This window comes from Pteronotus mesoamericanus, unplaced genomic scaffold (assembly GCF_021234165.1).
Source record: "Pteronotus mesoamericanus isolate MK-2021 breed Mesoamerican mustached bat unplaced genomic scaffold, CSHL_Meso_final contig_25, whole genome shotgun sequence".
Lineage (NCBI taxonomy): Eukaryota > Metazoa > Chordata > Mammalia > Chiroptera > Mormoopidae > Pteronotus > Pteronotus mesoamericanus.
The window spans coordinates 32,807,578-32,825,540 of record NW_026555105.1 but is presented as its reverse complement, the minus strand read 5'-3'; the positions used below and the strand labels follow the sequence as shown (position 1 = coordinate 32,825,540).

The 17,963-nt window shown below is 36.1% G+C and overlaps 1 protein-coding gene across 1 annotated transcript in view; it reads right to left on the bottom strand.

Annotated features, from left to right (window-relative positions):
* MACROD2 (mono-ADP ribosylhydrolase 2) overlaps positions 1 to 17,963 on the bottom strand; it is a 2,155,137-nt gene that overhangs the window by 1,986,711 nt on the left and 150,463 nt on the right. The gene's annotated exons all lie outside the window — the stretch shown is intronic.

Below are 17,963 nucleotides of genomic sequence, written 5' to 3'. Positions count from 1 at the left end.
TGCTCAGGCAGGCCACTCCCTTGGGTGGCAACAGCCTGTAAGGACACAATAGCCCCAACCTCAGGAGGCCCTGCCTGCTCTGTGGTGCCTAAAACTGACAGGTGAGGGCAGAGAGACTAGATTAAGAGTGGAAGGAGATAGCCACAGACAGTAGATTCCTGGAAGCCTTAAAAAGACTGCCTAAGTTCAGACAGGGTCAACATCTGACTGACATCATCAAATGCAGGCCCATAAAGGAAAAAAAAAAAAAAGACCTGTCAACTACCATAGAAGTTCACACCACAAAGTCAGGAAATCAAGGCAGATCAATTAAGAAGCAGAAGCAAAAAAGGACAGTCTCATAAATAATGGAAAGGAAAAGAAACACCCCTCAAATGAGGGGAAAGGAGGAATCCACACAGAGAGAAGTAAATGAAATAGAGGCAAGTAAACTATCAGACACTGAATTCAAAACAATGGTTCTAATGAAGCTCAATGAGCTCAGCAAGCTCAAAGAGAATTATGAAAAACTACAGGGAAACTAGAAGGAACTTACTGCAAACTATATCAACATGGAAAAGGACATAGACTAAGGACATAAAAACTATCAATAAGGCACAAGAGGAAATTAAGAATACCATTTCTGTATTGAAGAACACAGTAGAAGGAATCAAAATCAGGCTAGATAAACAGAGGACCAAATCAGTGAGCTGGAGGACAATATAGAAAAAAGCTCTCAGAAAGAGCAAGAAATGGAAAAAGACTCAAAAAGAATGAAGGGGCATTTAGGGAAATACAGGACAACCTGAAATGTAATAATTTCCATGTAATAGTGATACCAGAAGAAGAAGAAAAAGGGATTGAGAACCTGTTTGAAAAAGTAATGATGGAAAACTTCCCTAATTGGAGGAGAGAAAAATTCTCACAAGTCCAAGAAGCACAGAGGGCCCCATTCCAGAGGAACCCAATGAGGCCCACTGCAAGACAAATCATCATTAAAATGGCAAATATCGAAGACAAAGAAAGAATCCTAAAGACAACAGGGGAGAAACAGGTAGTAACATACAGGGAGCCCCGATATGGCTAGCAGCTGTCTTCTCTTCAGAAACACTGCAAGCCAGAAGGGAACGGCAAGAAATATTCCAAGTCATGAAAAGCAAAGGGCTGCAACCAAGACTGCTCTATCCAGCAAGGCTCTCAATTAAAATGGAAGGTGAAAATTGGAGTTTCCCAGACAAAAGAAGGCTAAAAGAATACATCTCCACCAAACCAGCACTACAAGATATGCTAAAGGGTCGGGTTTAAGAAGATGAAGAAAAAGAGTTATAAAGAGAGGAACACAGGTACAAAGGGTAAAAAATGAATAAGTACCTATCAATAATAACTTTAAATGTAAATTGACTAAATGCCCCCATCAAAAGACAGCATAGCTGAATGGATAAGAAAACATGACCCACACATATTCTTCCTACAAGAGACCCACTTCAGAACAAAGGACCTACACAGCTAAAAGTAAAGGGATGGAAAAAAATATTCCAAACAAATGGACAAGATAAAAAGCAAAGGTACCAATATTTATAGCAAACAAAATAGATTTCAAAACAAAGGCCATTAAAAGAGACACAGAAGGACACTTTATAATACTCAAAGCAAGAATCCATCAAGAAGACATAAACATTGTAAATATATATGCACCCAATACAGGAGCACCCAAACACATAAGGAAATCTTGGAGGACTTCAAGAAAGATATAGACAGCAACACACTGATAGTAGGGTGTTTTAACACCCCACTGTCAAAAATGGTCAGATCTTCCAAATAAAACATCAACAAGGATATTGTGGAACTGAATGATGCTTTTGATCAAATGGACTTAACTGGCATATATAGAACCTTTCATCCCAGAGAAGCAAAACACATTCTTTTCAAATGCACACGGAACATTTTCAAAGATAGACCACATGATAGGACAGAAAACAAGCCTCAAAAATTCAGGAAAATTGAATTAATAACGAGCATTTTCTCAGACCACAAGGGCTTGAAACTGGAAACTAACCTCCAGGAAAAACCTCAAAAACTTTCAAACTCATGGAGACTGAATAGCACACTCTTAAACAATGAATGGGTCAATAATGACATAAGAGAAGAAATCAAAAAGTTTCTGGAAACAAAGGAAAATGAACACACAAATGTCCAGAACTTATGGGACACAGCAAAGACATTACTGAGAGGGAAGTTCATAACAACACAGACCTATGTAAAAAAATATAGAAACATTGCAAATAAATGACCTAACCCTACAACTTCAAGATCTGGAGAAACAACAACAAAGAAATCCCAGAGCAAGTAGAAGGAAGGAAATAATCCAGATCAGAGCAGAATTGAATGACATAGAGACTAAAAGAACAATTCAAAGGATCGACCCATCCAGGAACTGGTTCTTTGAAAAGATAAAAAAAAATCGACAAGCCTTTCAGCAGACTCATTAAGAAAAAATGGGAAATGACTCAAATAAATAATATCAGAAGTGAAAGAGGAGAAATAACAACTGATACCACAGAAATACTAAGGATTGTAAGAAATTACTATGAGTAATTATATTCCAAGAAATTTAAAAACCTCGATGAAATAGACAAATTTCTAGAAAAGTATAACCTTCCAACACTGAATGAAGAAGCAGAAAGCCTGAACAGGCTGATAGCAGCTTGTGAAACTGAAGCAGTCATCAAAAAATTCCTGGCACACAAAAGCTCTGGGCCGGATGGTTTCACAGGAGAATTTTACAAAACATTTAAGGAAGAGCTAACCCCTGCCCTTCTCAGGCTATTCCCAAAAACCCAAGAAGAGGGAAGTCTCCCAAACTCTTTTCATGAGACCAGCATTATCCTAATCCTAAAACCAGATAAACACACAACAAAGAAAGAAAACTACAGGCCAATATCACTTATGAACATAGACACTAAAATCCTCAACAAAATATTGGCAAACTGCATCCAGCAATACATTAAAAGGATCATCCACTGTGATCAAGTGGGATTCATCCCAGGGATGCAAGGATAGTTCAGTGTTAGCAAATCAGTAAACGTAATACATTACATAAACAAAAGGAAAGAAAAAAACCACATGATCATCCCAATAGATGCATACAAAGCATTTGATATGGTACAGCACCCATTTATAATAAAAAACACTCAGAAAAATGCAAATAAAGGGGGCATACCTCAACATAATAAAGGCCATATATGAAAAACCTATAGCCAGCATCATACTCATGGGCAAAAACTAAAAGCCTTCCCAATAAGATCGGAAACAAGACAAGGATGTCTGCTTTCACCACTTCTATTCAACATAGTATTGCAAGTCCTAACCACAACAGTCAGACAAGAAAAAGAAATAAAAGGCATCCAAATTGGAAAGCAAGAAGTAAAACTATCATTGTTTGCAGATGACATGATAGTGTACATAGAAAACACTATAGCCTCCACCAATAAACTACTCAACCTAATAAGTGAATTTGGCAAAACAGTGGGATACAAAGTCAATATTCAGAAATCTAAGGCATTTTTGTACACCAACGATGAAATATCAGAATCAGAAAACAGGGGGGAAAACCCATTTGCTATAGCAACAAGAAAAATAAAGTACCTAGGAATAAATTTAACTATGGAGGTAAAAGATCTGTATGCAGAAAATTATACAACATTGAAGAAAGAAATTAAGAAAGACACATAAATGGAAGCATATACCATGTTCATGGATTGGAAGAATTAACATCATCAAAATGTCCGTACTACCCAAAGCAATTTGTAGATTAAACGCAATCCCTATTAAAATAGTAATGATGTATTTTACAGACATACAACAGACATTTCAAAAATTTATATGGAGCCATAAATGACCCTGAATAGCTGCAGCAATTTTGAGAAAGAAAAACAAAGCAGGAGGTATCACAATACTGGACATAAAACTATATTATAAGGATACTGTAATCAAAATAGTCTGGTACTGGCACAAGAACAGACATATAGATCAGTGGGACAGAACAGAAAGCCCTGTAACAAACCCATGTCTCCATGGCCAGTTAATATTTGACAAAGGGGAAAGAAGCATAAATTTGAGTAAAAATAGCCTCTTCAACAAATGGTGTTGGGAGAGCTGGACAGCTACATGCAAAAAATTTAAATTTGATCACCAACTGATGTTACATACAAAAATAAACTCAAGAGCGATAAAAGACTTTAATATAAGTTGCGACACCATAAAAGTCCTAGAGGAGAACATAGGCAGGAAACTCAGATATCCCAAGCAGCAATATTTTCACCAATATGTCCCCTAGAGCAAGGGACATAAAGGAAAGAATAAATAAGTGGGACCTCATCAAAATAAGAAGCTTCTGCATGGCTAAAGAAAACATCAGCAAAATGAAAAGGGAGCCAACCATATGAGAAAATATATGTCAATGGTACATCAAATAGAGGTTTGATCTCCAAAATATATAAAGAACTCACATGACTCTACTCCAAGAAGACAAACAATCCAATTAAAAAAATGGGCAAAGGACTTGGCAGACACTTCTCCAAGGAAGAGATACAGAGGGTCCAGAGACATATGAAAGGATGCTCAGCATCACTAGTCATCAGAGAGACACAATTTAAAGCCACAATGAGATACCACGTCACACCAGTCAGAGTGGCCATCATAAACAGATCAACAACAGGTGCTGGCAAGGCTGTGGAGAAAAGGGAACCCTCGTCCACTGTTGGTGGGAATGCAGACTGGTGCAGCCACTGTGGAAAACAGTTTGGAATTTCCTCAAAAGGTGAAAAATGGAACTGCCTTTTGACCCAGCAGTTACACTGTCGGGATTATACCCTAAGAATCCCAAAACACCAATTCAAAAGAACCTATGCACCCCAATGTTCATAGCAGCACAATTTACAAAAACCAAGTGGTGGAAGCAACTGAAGTGCCTATCAGTAAATGAGTGGATCAAAAAACTGGGGTACAATGGAATACTACGCAGCAGAAAGAAAGATCTACTACCCTTCCAACAGCATGGATGTAACTGGAGAGCATTATGCTAAGTGAAATAAGCCATGGGGCAAAAGACAAGTAGCATATGATCTCACCAGTAAGTGGAACCTAACCAACAAAACAGACAAGCAAGGAAAATATAACCAGCAACATCGAAAGAAAAAGAAACCAACAGAATCAAGAGGGAAGTGGGTGGTGGGCAAAGCTAAGGCAAGGGTCAAGTCAAGGAACATGTATAAAGGACCTATGGACAAAGCCGAAGTGGGAAAGGATTGAGGGAGGGAGGTGGGGAAGGTGGGCAGGGGAAAGTGGAGGCAGGAAGGTGGAGACAAATGTATTTGAACAATAAAAAATAAAATGAAATACAATTTAAAAAATGAAATTAATTAGTCCTAGGGATGTAATGGACAGCATGGTGACTACGGTTATGTTGTGTTGCATATTTTAAACTTGCTAAACGAGTGCATGTTAAAAGTCCTCATCACAAGCAAAAATGTGTAACTGTATGAGGTGATGGGTGTTAACTAGATTTACTGTGATGATCATTTCACAATATATAGAAATATTTTTTAAAAAAATGAAAATAAAAGCTTCTTAAATATTTAGTATATCTAACACTATTAAAAAATAAGGTAAAATTAGTTCAAAGTCTTGGGAAATAGGCCTGCCCTTTCTTTCTAATACTTGTGCATTTCAAATATCCCTATCACATTTTAGCTTTCTTCACAGAGCTGCTGACAAATCATTTCTCCAATTTGGCAAAGAGTGCTGAAATTAGATTTAAAATTAGAGTCAGCAGGCAGAAAAGAAAGAGAAAAACTTCTTCCTTTTTTGACACTACATAAATATATTATTAAAAATATTTGCTTATCTTTTTATGTAAGGAGATTTATAATTAACATACATTACAATTAAAATTTTGTGAAACTTTTTCATGGCATGATGAATGTCTTTTTATCAAGGACATATTTTTCTCTCATCTTCACATTTATTTCAGGTTTTCCAATCACAGAATATATACACCATATTTTTACTGAAAATACTTTACTGATCACTTGCCAGTTAATTTTTTGTTTTAAACATTCAGAAACGACATGGTAAGTTACCGTATTTTTTTTCCTTTGAGAATCAATATAATATTTTAATATGATCTGTTCACATTAACATCTGCACATAAATTATATATGAAAAAATCATAACATGAGGTCTGTCCTGAAAAAGTCCAGCCATTGTTAATATAACAAGAACGGTTTGTGCAACATCAATGTAACCTGGCAGCCAAGGAGAGTGGACTGGAATGCACATGCATGAACAAAGATGACTTCACTGTACTAATAAGTGGGGGAGGTAGATGCCACTGAGTGAGCATGTGTACTGTGTGGCCATCACATTCAAAAGACTGAGCGAGTAGAGCAATGAATATGCATCAAATTTTGTATTAAGCTTCAACATCCCTCTGTGATGTTCAGATGATTCAGATGATTCAGAAGGCCACACCTATGGGCAGCTGGTGATTGGCAGCTTCATGAAGACAATGCGCCTACTCATACATCACATCTTGTGGAGATTTTGGTGAAACATCAAATCACCTAGGTGACTCAGCCCCACTAGAGCCAAGATTTGGCACCCCGTAGCTTCTGGCTTTTTCCAAAACTAAAATCACCTTTGAAAGAGAAGAGATTTCAGACCATCTATGAGATATAGGAAAATACAATGGGGCAGCTGATGGAGATTGGGAAAACTGTGTGGGGCCACAGGGTGCCTACTTTGAAGGGGACTGAGGCATCATTGTCCCATATACAACATTTCTTTTATCTTGTATCTTCTTCAATAAATGCCTGTATTTTTCATAATACATGGCTTCTGGACAGATCTCGTATGCCCTTGGAACAGAACAGCCACTAACTCCACACTTATCACACATGATCACAAAAGAGCTAAAACTTTGGACTTCATTTCCTCTCAACATTCACAGATGGACTTTTTTTCACTCTTTTCTTTATACTTTGAATACTCCTATTTTGTTCAATCACACTAAGTTTTCTAGGGTCACCTGCCAACCACTAAGAAGGTTTTCCACTGCTTTTTTTGTCCATATACTATTCCCACCACTGTTTTCATTTCTCACCCAAGAAGATATTCCTTTCTAGCAATCACACCTTACCACTAATGAAACATCTGCTGAATTCATTATTCCTCCTCTTGCTATTCCTTGAACTTTCTTCTCAAACATTGTGGTGGTACCAAGAAAAGTCCAAAATATATTTTCTTTCCTAATTATAATCTTAGCAATCCATTTCAATCAGATAACAAAATAAAAAGCTGATTATTGATAATAGATATCTATAGAGATATATTTGTCTATAAATGTGTCTACACATTCAGCTTGATTTTAACTTACAATAAAAGCAAATTAAGCTGTTTTGTTAATATAAAAGGTTGTCCATGAAGAATTAAAAATTAAGGTAAGCATACAATGATGAAAAACTTCTTAATGATAGGTATAAATAAAAGATAACACATGACATTATGATAGAATCCATGAAAATATTTTACCAACAGAAAAACAGAAGAGTTGTCAAGAGTATGTATGAACAACTCATACTACCAGGATCAGTAGCTAGAATAATTTAAAACACATAATAAAATAAATAAACCTGTAGAAGATAAAAGAAACAATGAAAAAAAACTCAAAAGATTTCATTGTTGTTGACTAACATAATTTACTCAAAGCACTGAAAAAACATCAAATATTTTGTTGTCAAATGCAACAAGACTGATTGTATTAACAGAATGATAAATTCTGCTAATAAAGCAGGTATTTTATTTAGTTGGTTGATTTAAAAAATAAATAAAAATCACATAAAGTTTAAAAAAAAATACCATTCTATTGAGCCAAAACATCTCTGAGACACAGAGAAGCATACATCAAGTATATATCCTAGTGAATGAAGGACCTGAAATAAACATAAAGTTAAAATACAAAAAAGCGAAGCCAATTACCAGCTTAAGTATGTGATTAAAAAGTTACTCCTTTTAAGATCCAAGATGGTAGAGGAGTGTGTGGAAGCTACACTAACCTCCTCCCACGACCAATCTGGAATTATAACTAAATTGTGGAGGAATCATCCAGAATAAACAACTGAACAATAGCAGGAGAGAAGCCTTGTAACCATGGACAGACAGAAGAAACAGCTTCACCACAATGTGACTTGTAAAGAATAAGGAGGAGACGTGAGAGGGCCAGCGGGTTCCCAAAGAGGGCAGCTGAAGTACTGAGGAATATTTCAGTGGCTGGGGGATACTTCCTAAGAAATGCAGGATCTAAACCCCAAGCTGGGCTCCCGAGCCTACAGCACCAGAGCCCAAAAAGTACCCAGATAACATTGAGCTGCAAAACGTGTCAGGATTTCTCTCTGCCACGTACAGACAGCTGGAGACGCAAAGAGTCTTTTAAAGGGCCAAACCATAATTTTTTATTTGCAGCCACTTACTCTGTGCTCCGCCAAAGGCAGAGCATAGTGGACTAGAGAAACTTGAGGAGAGCTGGGGACAGTGGCTTTGGGGAGAGAACTGAGAGAGCAGCTGCCAGGAGCCCAGTGCTTAGTCATTCCCCATACTGCAGGAGCCATCTTGCTCAGGCAGAACAGTCCCCTCCAAGTGGCATCAGCCTGAGGGAAAGCAAGAGCCCTACCTGCAGAAATATTCTGTCCTATTTTGCAGTGCTTAAGTCTGACTGATGATTATAGCATGACTAGATTAACAACTGAAGGAGTAGACACTGACAGTGGATCCCTGATGGTCTCGAACAGGCTGCCTAAGGTCAGACTGGGACACCACCTGACATCACCAGAGGCAGATTCAGAAAGAAAAAAAACAATGGTAAATACTAGATGCTACCGACATGAAATCCACCATGGTCTTCTTCATGATTTGCAATATTTCCTCTGCTGTGTAGTTTCTTAACATTAATGTCTTGCCCTTCAAGTTGGTTCATATTAAGTCACTAGATTTTAAATTATAGTTTATTTCAAATCTTATATTTGCTCCTCTCTTCTCTTACCCTATTTTACTTTCTCACCTCTTATTTTCATTTTAAATTTTGTTTTTTCTCTTGCTACAATTTGCTTCTATTCCATAATCTTGCTATTTCTCCTCCCTTCAGCCTCTTAAAATCATTTCTCTTGTCATTGGACATCTCACATTCTTTTTCCCACTCTTAAAATACCTGTGTTCTCTCTCTACCCTTATCAGTCTTTGCTGTGCTTCAGTTGTGGATAGGGTGGTTGTTGTACATTCTTTAATTTTATCTCTAGATCATCACTATTTTGGTATTTCAAATCTCAAATTTTACTGCTCCCCTCTCCTACTTCATTTGGCCTTCCTCCTGCCCTTTCTCTTTTTCTCTCAAATTTTAATTTTTCCCCATCTTAGCCTGGTTTTCATTCCTCACTCTTAGTATTTCTTCCCTTTTTATCATCTCAAAATCACTTCCCTTTCCTCTAGACATCTCTTAAACTTTTCTATCTTTTTTCCCCTCTTATTCTCATCACATCTATATTAATCTTAGCTCATTTGTTGTTGATACTGCAGCGGTGGATCTTGTTCTACAATTTGATTCCTATTTTTTATATTTATTTACTTATTTTTTTTCCTTTTTCTTTCTCTCACTTTATTTTCTTAACTTCTGTTTAAATAATACTGTACATTTCCCTTCTGTTGCTCCATTCACCTTCTTCATTCCTTTTTTTATTTATAATGTAAATTTTACTTTCTCTCTTCACCTTGCTCTAATTTCCTACTCATATTATTGTTCCTCCCTCTACCCTCTTAAAATCATTTTTCTTTCAGTTAATCTCAAATTTGTTTCTCCTTTCTTATAATATTCTTAATCTCTTTACACCCTTATTAATATTCATTCATTTGCTGTTGACAGTGTGATGGTGGGTGGGGTTTATTTTTGTAGGTGTGGATTTGTTTCTCGGGCTGTGTGGTTTTGTTCCGGCAGCACCAGGATACAAGACGTGGTGGACCGAAGGACCCTCAATCAGCCAGCTGGATGGAAGAACCCACCAAAGCAAGACACAACAACAATCAAAACACAATTACAATAAGAGAGGCAACATAAATGGCATAAAGGGTGTCCCAAGAGTATCGACTTCAGGAAATCAATGAGAAAGTACCCCGAATCCCACAGGTCTTCAACCATAAAGACAGGGATTCAAAGCAGATCAATCTAAGTGGCAGAAGCAAATAAGAGTCTCCCCTAAAATGGGGAGACAAAAAAAACAACCCCCAGTCCAAAGGAGAGGAGGAATCCCCAGAAAGACTGCTAAATGAAATAGAGGCAAGTAAACTATCAGACGCTGAGTTCAAAATAATGGTTATAAAGAAGCTCAATGAGCTCAATGAGAACTACAAATAACTGTAGGGAAGCTATAAAGAATCTACTGCAAACTACATCAGCATGAAATACGACATAGAAACTATCAGTAAAAGCCAGGAGGAAATGAATAATACAATTTCTGAATTGAAGAAGAGAGTAGGAGGAATTAAAAGCAGTCTAGAGGAAGCAGAGGATCAAATCAGAGTAGGAGGACAAGGTAGAAAAAGTTCCCGGAAAGGGCAACAGAACAAAAAAGACTAAAGAATAATGAAGTGGGTTTAAGGGAGCTGCAGGAAAACATGAAAACTAATAATATCCATATTATAGGAGTACCAGAAGGAAAAGAAGAAGAGCAAGGCATAGAAAACCTGTTTGAAAAAATGACAGAAATCTTCCCTAACTTGATAAGAGAAAAAAATCATAGAAGTCCAGGAAGCACAGAGGATACAGACCAAGATGAATCCAAAGAGGCCCACTCCGAAACACACCATAATGAAAATGGCAAAATGTAAAGACAAAGAAAGACTCTTAAAGGCAGCGAGGGAGAAACAGCTAGTAACATACAAGGGAGCCCTGATATGGCTATCACCTGATTATTCAATAGACTCATTATGAGTGAGATGGGAATGGCAAGAAATATTCCAAGTAATGAAAAGAAAAGCTCTGCAACCAAGACTACTCTACAAAGCAAGACTCTCATTTAAAATGAAAGGCAAAATAAGGAGCTTCCCAGACCAAAAAAAAAAAAAAAAAAAGAAAAGAAATGGCTAAAAGAACACATCTCAATGAAAACAGCGTGGCAAGAGATGCTAAAGGAACTGCTTTAAGAAGATAAAGAAAAAGAGAGAAAGAGAGGAACACAAGAACAAAGGGAAAAAATGGCAATGATATTTGGTTATTATCAATGGTTATTATTAATAATAACCTTAAATGTAAATGGATTAAATGCTCAAGTCAAAAGACATAAAGTAGCTGAATATATCCCACATATATGCTGTCTACAAGATACCCAGCTAAGAACAAATGCTCTACACAGACTGAAAGTGAAGGGATGGAAAAAAATATTCTAAGGAAACAGACCTGGAAAAAAGGTCGGGTAGCAATACTTATATCACACAAAATAGATTTCAAACCAAAAGACATAAAGAGAGACACAGGAGAACATTATATAATACTTAAGGGAAGAATCCATCAAGAAGATAAACCTTGTAAACATATATATGCACCCAACATAGGAGCACCAAAATATAAGGTAAATCTTGGAGGACTGCAAGAAAGATATTGACAGCAACACACTCTTATTAGGGGGTTGTAACACTCCATTGTCAACAATCGATAGATCTTCCAAGCAAAGAATCAACAAGGATATTGTAGCGTTGAACATCAGTCTAGATCAAATGGACTTAATTGATATATTCAGAAACTTTCATCCCAAAAGGACAAAATATACATTCTTTGCAAATTCATGTGGAACATTTTCAAAGAGAGACCACATGATAGGTCACAAAAAATGTCTCAACAAACTCAAGACAATTGAAATGATATCAAGCATCTTTTCAGATCACAACGGCTTGAAACTAGAAACAAACCTCAAGGAAAAAACTCAAAAACATTCAACTTTATCAAGACTGAACAACATGCTATTAAATGAATGTGTTAACAGAGAGATCAAAGAAGAAATCAAAAAATTTCTGGAAACAAATGAAAATGAACACACAAGAGTCCAAAACCTATGGGACACAGGAAAGGCAGTCCTGAGAGGGAAGTTCATAGCAATACACACATACCTAAAAAAGACAGAAAAATTTCAATAACCAACATAACCATACAAGAACTAGAGGAACAACAGCAAATAAAGCCCAGAGAAAGTAGAAGGAAGAAAATAATCAAGATTGGAGCAGAATTATATGGCATAAAGACTAAAAAACAATGCAAAGGATCAATAAATCCAGGAGCTGGTTCTTTGAAAAGATAAACAAAAACAACAAACCTTTAAGCAGACTCATCAAGAAAAAAAGAGAGAGGACCCAAATAAATGAAATCAGAAATGAAAGAGGAGAAATTACAACTGATACCACAGAAATACAAAGGAGTATAAGAACTTACTACGAACAACTACATGCCAAGAAATTTGACAACCTGGGCAAAATGGATAAATTTCTAGAAACATATACTCTTCTAAAACTGAATCAGAAAGAAGCAAAATGTCTGAATAGACTGATAACAATTAGTGAAATTGAAGCAGTAACCAAAAACTCCTGGTACACAAAAGCCCAGGACTAGACAGCTTCACAGGCAAATTATACCAAACTTTTAGGGAAGAGCTAACGCCTATTCTTCTCAAACTATTCCAAAAAATTTGAAAAAGGGGAGCCTCCCAAACTCTTTTTATGAGACCACTATTATCCTAATTCCAAAACCAGGTAAAGACACAACAAAGAAAGAAAACTATAGGCCAATATTGCTGATGAACATTGATGCTAAAATTCTCAACAAAATATTGGCAAACCGCATCCAGAAATACATTAACAGGATCATGCACCATGATCAAGTGGGATTCATCCCAGAGATGCAAAGATGGTATAATATTTGCAAATCAATAAATATAAAACACCACATAAACAAAATGAAGGACAAAAATCACATCATATCAAAATATGATGAAAAAGCATTTGATAAGGTACAGCACCCATTTATGATGAAAATGCTCAGCAAAGGGGGAATAGAGGGAGCACACTTCAACATAATAAAGGCCATATATTAGACACCTACAGCCAACATCATACTCAATGGGAAAAAAATCTAAAAGCTTTCCCCTTAAGATCAGGAACAAGCCAAGGATGTCCACTGTTACTACTTTTATTCAAGATAGTATTGGAAGTTCTAGCCACAGCAATCAGACAAGAAAAAGAAATAGAAGGCATCCAAATTGGAAAGGAGGAAGTAAAGCTGTCAATTATGTGCAGATGATGTAATAGTGCACATAGAAATCCTATAGGCTCCTCCAAAAAACTCCTTGACTTAATAAGTGAATTTGGCAAAATAATGGGAAACAAAGCCAATATTCAGAAATCAAAGGCATTTTTGTACACCAACAATTAAATATCATAAACAGAAACTATGAGAAAAATTCCATTTACTATAGCAACAAGAAAAATAAAGTACCTGGAAATAAACTTAACCAAGGAAGCAAAAGACCTGTACTTGGAAAACTACAGAACACTGAAGAAAGAAATTAAGGGAGATACAAATAAATGGAAGCATATACCATGTTTATGGATTGGAATAATCACCATCATTAAAATGCCCATACTACCAAAAGCAATCTATCGATTCAATGCAATCCCTGTTAAAATACCAATGACATATTTCACAGATAAAGAACAAACACTTCAATAAATTATATGAAACGAGAAACCACGCCAGATAGCCACAGCAATTTTTTTAGAAAAAAAGAACAACGTAGGAGGGATCACAATACCTGACATAAAACTATATTACAAGGCCACTGCAATGAAAACAGTCTGGTAGTGGCATAAGAACAGACGTACAGATCAATGGAACAGAATAGGGAGCCCAGAAGTAAACCCATGTCTATAACCAATTAATATTTGACAAGGGGCAGAAGCATAAAATGAAATAAAAATAGCCTCTTCACTAATGGTGCTGGGGAATCTGGAATGGTACATGCAAAAAAAGGAAACTAGACCACCAAATTACACCATACACCAGAATAACCTCAAAATGGATAAAAGACTTAAACATAAACCATGACACCATAAAAATACTACAAGAAAACATAGGCAGCAAAATTTCAGATATCCCATGCACCAATATCTTCACTGACACGTCCTCTAAGGCAAGGGAAATAAAGGAAAGAATAAAAAAATGGGACTACATCAAATTAAAAAGCTTATGCATGGCTAAAGAAAACATCAGCAAAGTGAAAAGCGAACCAACCATATGGGAAAACATATTTGCCAACGATATTTCAGACAAGGGTTTGATCTGCAAAATATATAAAGAACTCATAGGACTAAACACTAGGAAGACAAACAACCCAATTAAAAAATGGCCAAAGGATCTGAACAGACAATCCTCCAAGGAGGACATACAGAGGGTCCATAGGCATATGAAAGGATGCTCAACATCACTAGCCATCAGAGAGATGCAAATTAAAACCACAATGAGATACATCCTCACACCTCACAGAGGTCAGAATGGCCATCATTATTAACAAATCAACAAACAGCAAGTGATGGTGAGGATGTGGAGAAAAGGCAACCTTAGTACACTTTGGTGGGAATGCAGACTGGTGCAGCAACTGTGAAAAAGAGTACGGAATTTCCTCAAAAAACTGAAAATTGAACTGCCTTTTGACCCTGTGATTTTGCTGCTGGGATTACACCATAAGAGTCCTGAAACACTAATTCAAAAGAACCTATGCACCGCTATGTTCATAGCTGCGTTATTTATAATAACCAAGAGCTAGAAACAGTCTAAGTGCCCATTAGTAAATGAGTGGATCAAAAAACTGTGTGGTACATTTACACAGTGGAATTCTACGCAGCAGAAAGAAGGCACTCCTACCCTTCGCAACAGCATGGATGGAACTGGAGATTATCATGCTAAGTGAAATAAGTCAGGCAGCGAAAGACAAATATATGATCTCACCTATAAATGGAACCTAATGAACAAAACTAACAAAGGAGCAAAATAGAACCAGAGGCATGGAAACAAGGAACAGACTGACAGGGACAAAAGGGGAGGGGTGAGGGGTATAAGGGAGGAAAGAAGGGGAAGGGCCTAGTTAAAGAACAAGTATAAATTGGCTGTGGACATGGACAAAAGGGTGGGGATTGACTGTGGGAGTTGGTGGGTGATGGGCAGGGCAAGGAGAGCAATGGGGAAAAGTGGGACAACTGTAATAGAACAACAATAAAAATAAATAAAATTAAAATAAAATAATGAAATAAAATAAATAAAATAAAATAATAAAGCTATTACTTAAGATAAAAATTTTTCCCCTGAAATAAGTTTTGGAGGTGATACTTTTGGATACTCTGGAATAAGTTTTGGAGATGACACCTTTTGAAAACTGCCATTTAATTAGACCATGTTTTTCAAAAATAATTTTCATATAAATTGGTTAAAAATTCTGCTTAGAAATATGAAAATCAAAACCAAAATACAATACTTGCAGTTAGAGAACATTCCTTCCAGGAAGCAGCAAGGATCAAAGGCATAAAGCACAGTTTCATGGCCCAATCTATGAGAATAATGTATTCCTTCTTTTAGCACTCAAGCCAAACACCTACCTGGGCCTAACAGCACAAGGTCCTAATCTTTAGTGGTCTGAGGACCCTCTGCAGTATAATGGACATAATACTATACACATAAAATTAGGTCCATGAACATTCCCTCTTCACATCATTGTCACCCTCAAGTTAGGGATCCATAACTTCAAGTTAAGAACTCAGGAGACTAGAGAAAAACCTACACTGGTATAATACTGTTGAAATGTCTTAAAAACTACTGTGCTCTTTAAGTACATAATGTGTAACACAAAATTTGAGTAGATGTAACAGAGTTCCAATAACATCTTAATTATTTAACATCTTTTATCTACAACTGTCCTCCTACTAAGTGACAGACACTAGGCTAGTTTCAAAAAACTGGAAGTAAGTGACTCCCAGTTCTGAGATTTACTTCATCAGATTATACTACCTAAAAATTAACAGACTAAGTAATCAACTGGCTCAAAATTCCATTCACTGTAAATCCAACTCAAAGTTCCTAAAAATTAGAAAATAGTCAGAGTGTTCCAAATAATTATGTTTTCAGAGATAGAATACCATCCTAAATAAAGAAGGAATATCACAGCATATTAACTCTTAATTAGCTGAGTGTAATTTATTTTACATGGGCTTCAAACTGGAAAATTCAGGATCATGAGCACCAAGCACAGTCTTTCAACTTCGTCTGCTGACCCACCTCTGCTCACTCATCTTTCTTTTGGTGTTATCATACATATTGTGTGTTCAATAACAAGTATACTTTTTTTCTATTCCTTTGGGAAGAACCTTATCTATAATTATTTGGTGCTGAGTGATAAATGTAGACCTTCTGCTTTACAGAATATCATTCAGCAAATTTCCATTAAGTTATATTTTGAAAAGTTGATTCGAGCACTGTATACATCAAATACCCTCCAACAAAGTAGTTAACCCTATTTTATCCATCCATATAAATCACACATAAAAATAAATGCAGTAAGCCCTGGCTGGGTGGCTCAGTTGGTTGGAGTGTCATCCCATGCACCGAAAAATCACCTGTTGGATTCCTGGTCAAGCCACACTTAGGTTACTGGTTAAATCCCTGGTTGGGCACATATGGGAGGCAACTGATCGATGTTTCTCACATTGATGCTTCTCTCTTTCTCCCTCCCTTCCACTCTCTCTAAAATCAATAAACATATCTTTGGGTGAGGATTTAATAATAATAATAATAATTGCAATGAGCTCAACACAGGACTATTCCTTATCTATGTATCCTTAGAACTGAGCACATATAAGGACATGCAGATGGCTTCCTTACAGCTTCATACTATTCCATTCATAACCATAGACATAAGGAAAAACTAATAACAGCTATTATAAAGGGCAACCTGCAACTGTGTATCAAGAGCCTTAAAAATGCCTACCCTTTGGTTCTGCACACCCCTTTATAAGAATTCATCCTAAAATAATAATGATGAAAGCATATAAAGATATATAACATATAATAGTCATAGTAGTATAATATGTAATAATAAAATGCTTTACTAAAATACTTAAATACCCAGCAATGAAGAATTAAGCAGCCATAGTATATCTGAAAAGATATGATTACTGAAACTTACGTTTTAGAAGGTATTGTATGACATGAGAAGATTATTACAATGTGTTGAGAGATAGAGATAATAAGAGGCCACAAAACAGTATGCTGAGTAAAATTTCATTTTTAAAATTTAAATATAAATTTATATGTACACCAAGACCCAAAGAATACATATCAAAATTTAGCTGTACTTCATCCCTGGGGTGGTAGATTACAAATGTTTTGAATTTTATTCTTGTTGCTTCTCTGTATTTTCTGTTCATTTTTATAGTAAGTATGTATTACTACTACAAAAAGACAATTTTTCCAATTATAAACCAGCAAAAGTGACATATATAATGTATAAAATTCCCATAAAATTATAATTTTTTGAGAAAGAAAATTTGGGGATGTTACTCCTCCACTACATAAAACAAATGAGGAAATTTCTGTTGTCATTAGTAATGTTACATGATTTGTTTGTTGCAGAATCACAATTCCTGTTACTTTGAAATAGAACATGTCATTGTCACAACTACATTTTCCTCTCTAACATCTTCACTTATACTCCTTGTTGGTAAATTCATAATTGACTGGATTCCTCTTTATTTTTATCTCTCTTTTTCCTCATCCTGCTTTTAATTACTAAAAGGTTTCTCTTACCAAAAAAAACTACTACCTTAAAATATACTTTATTATCTCATTT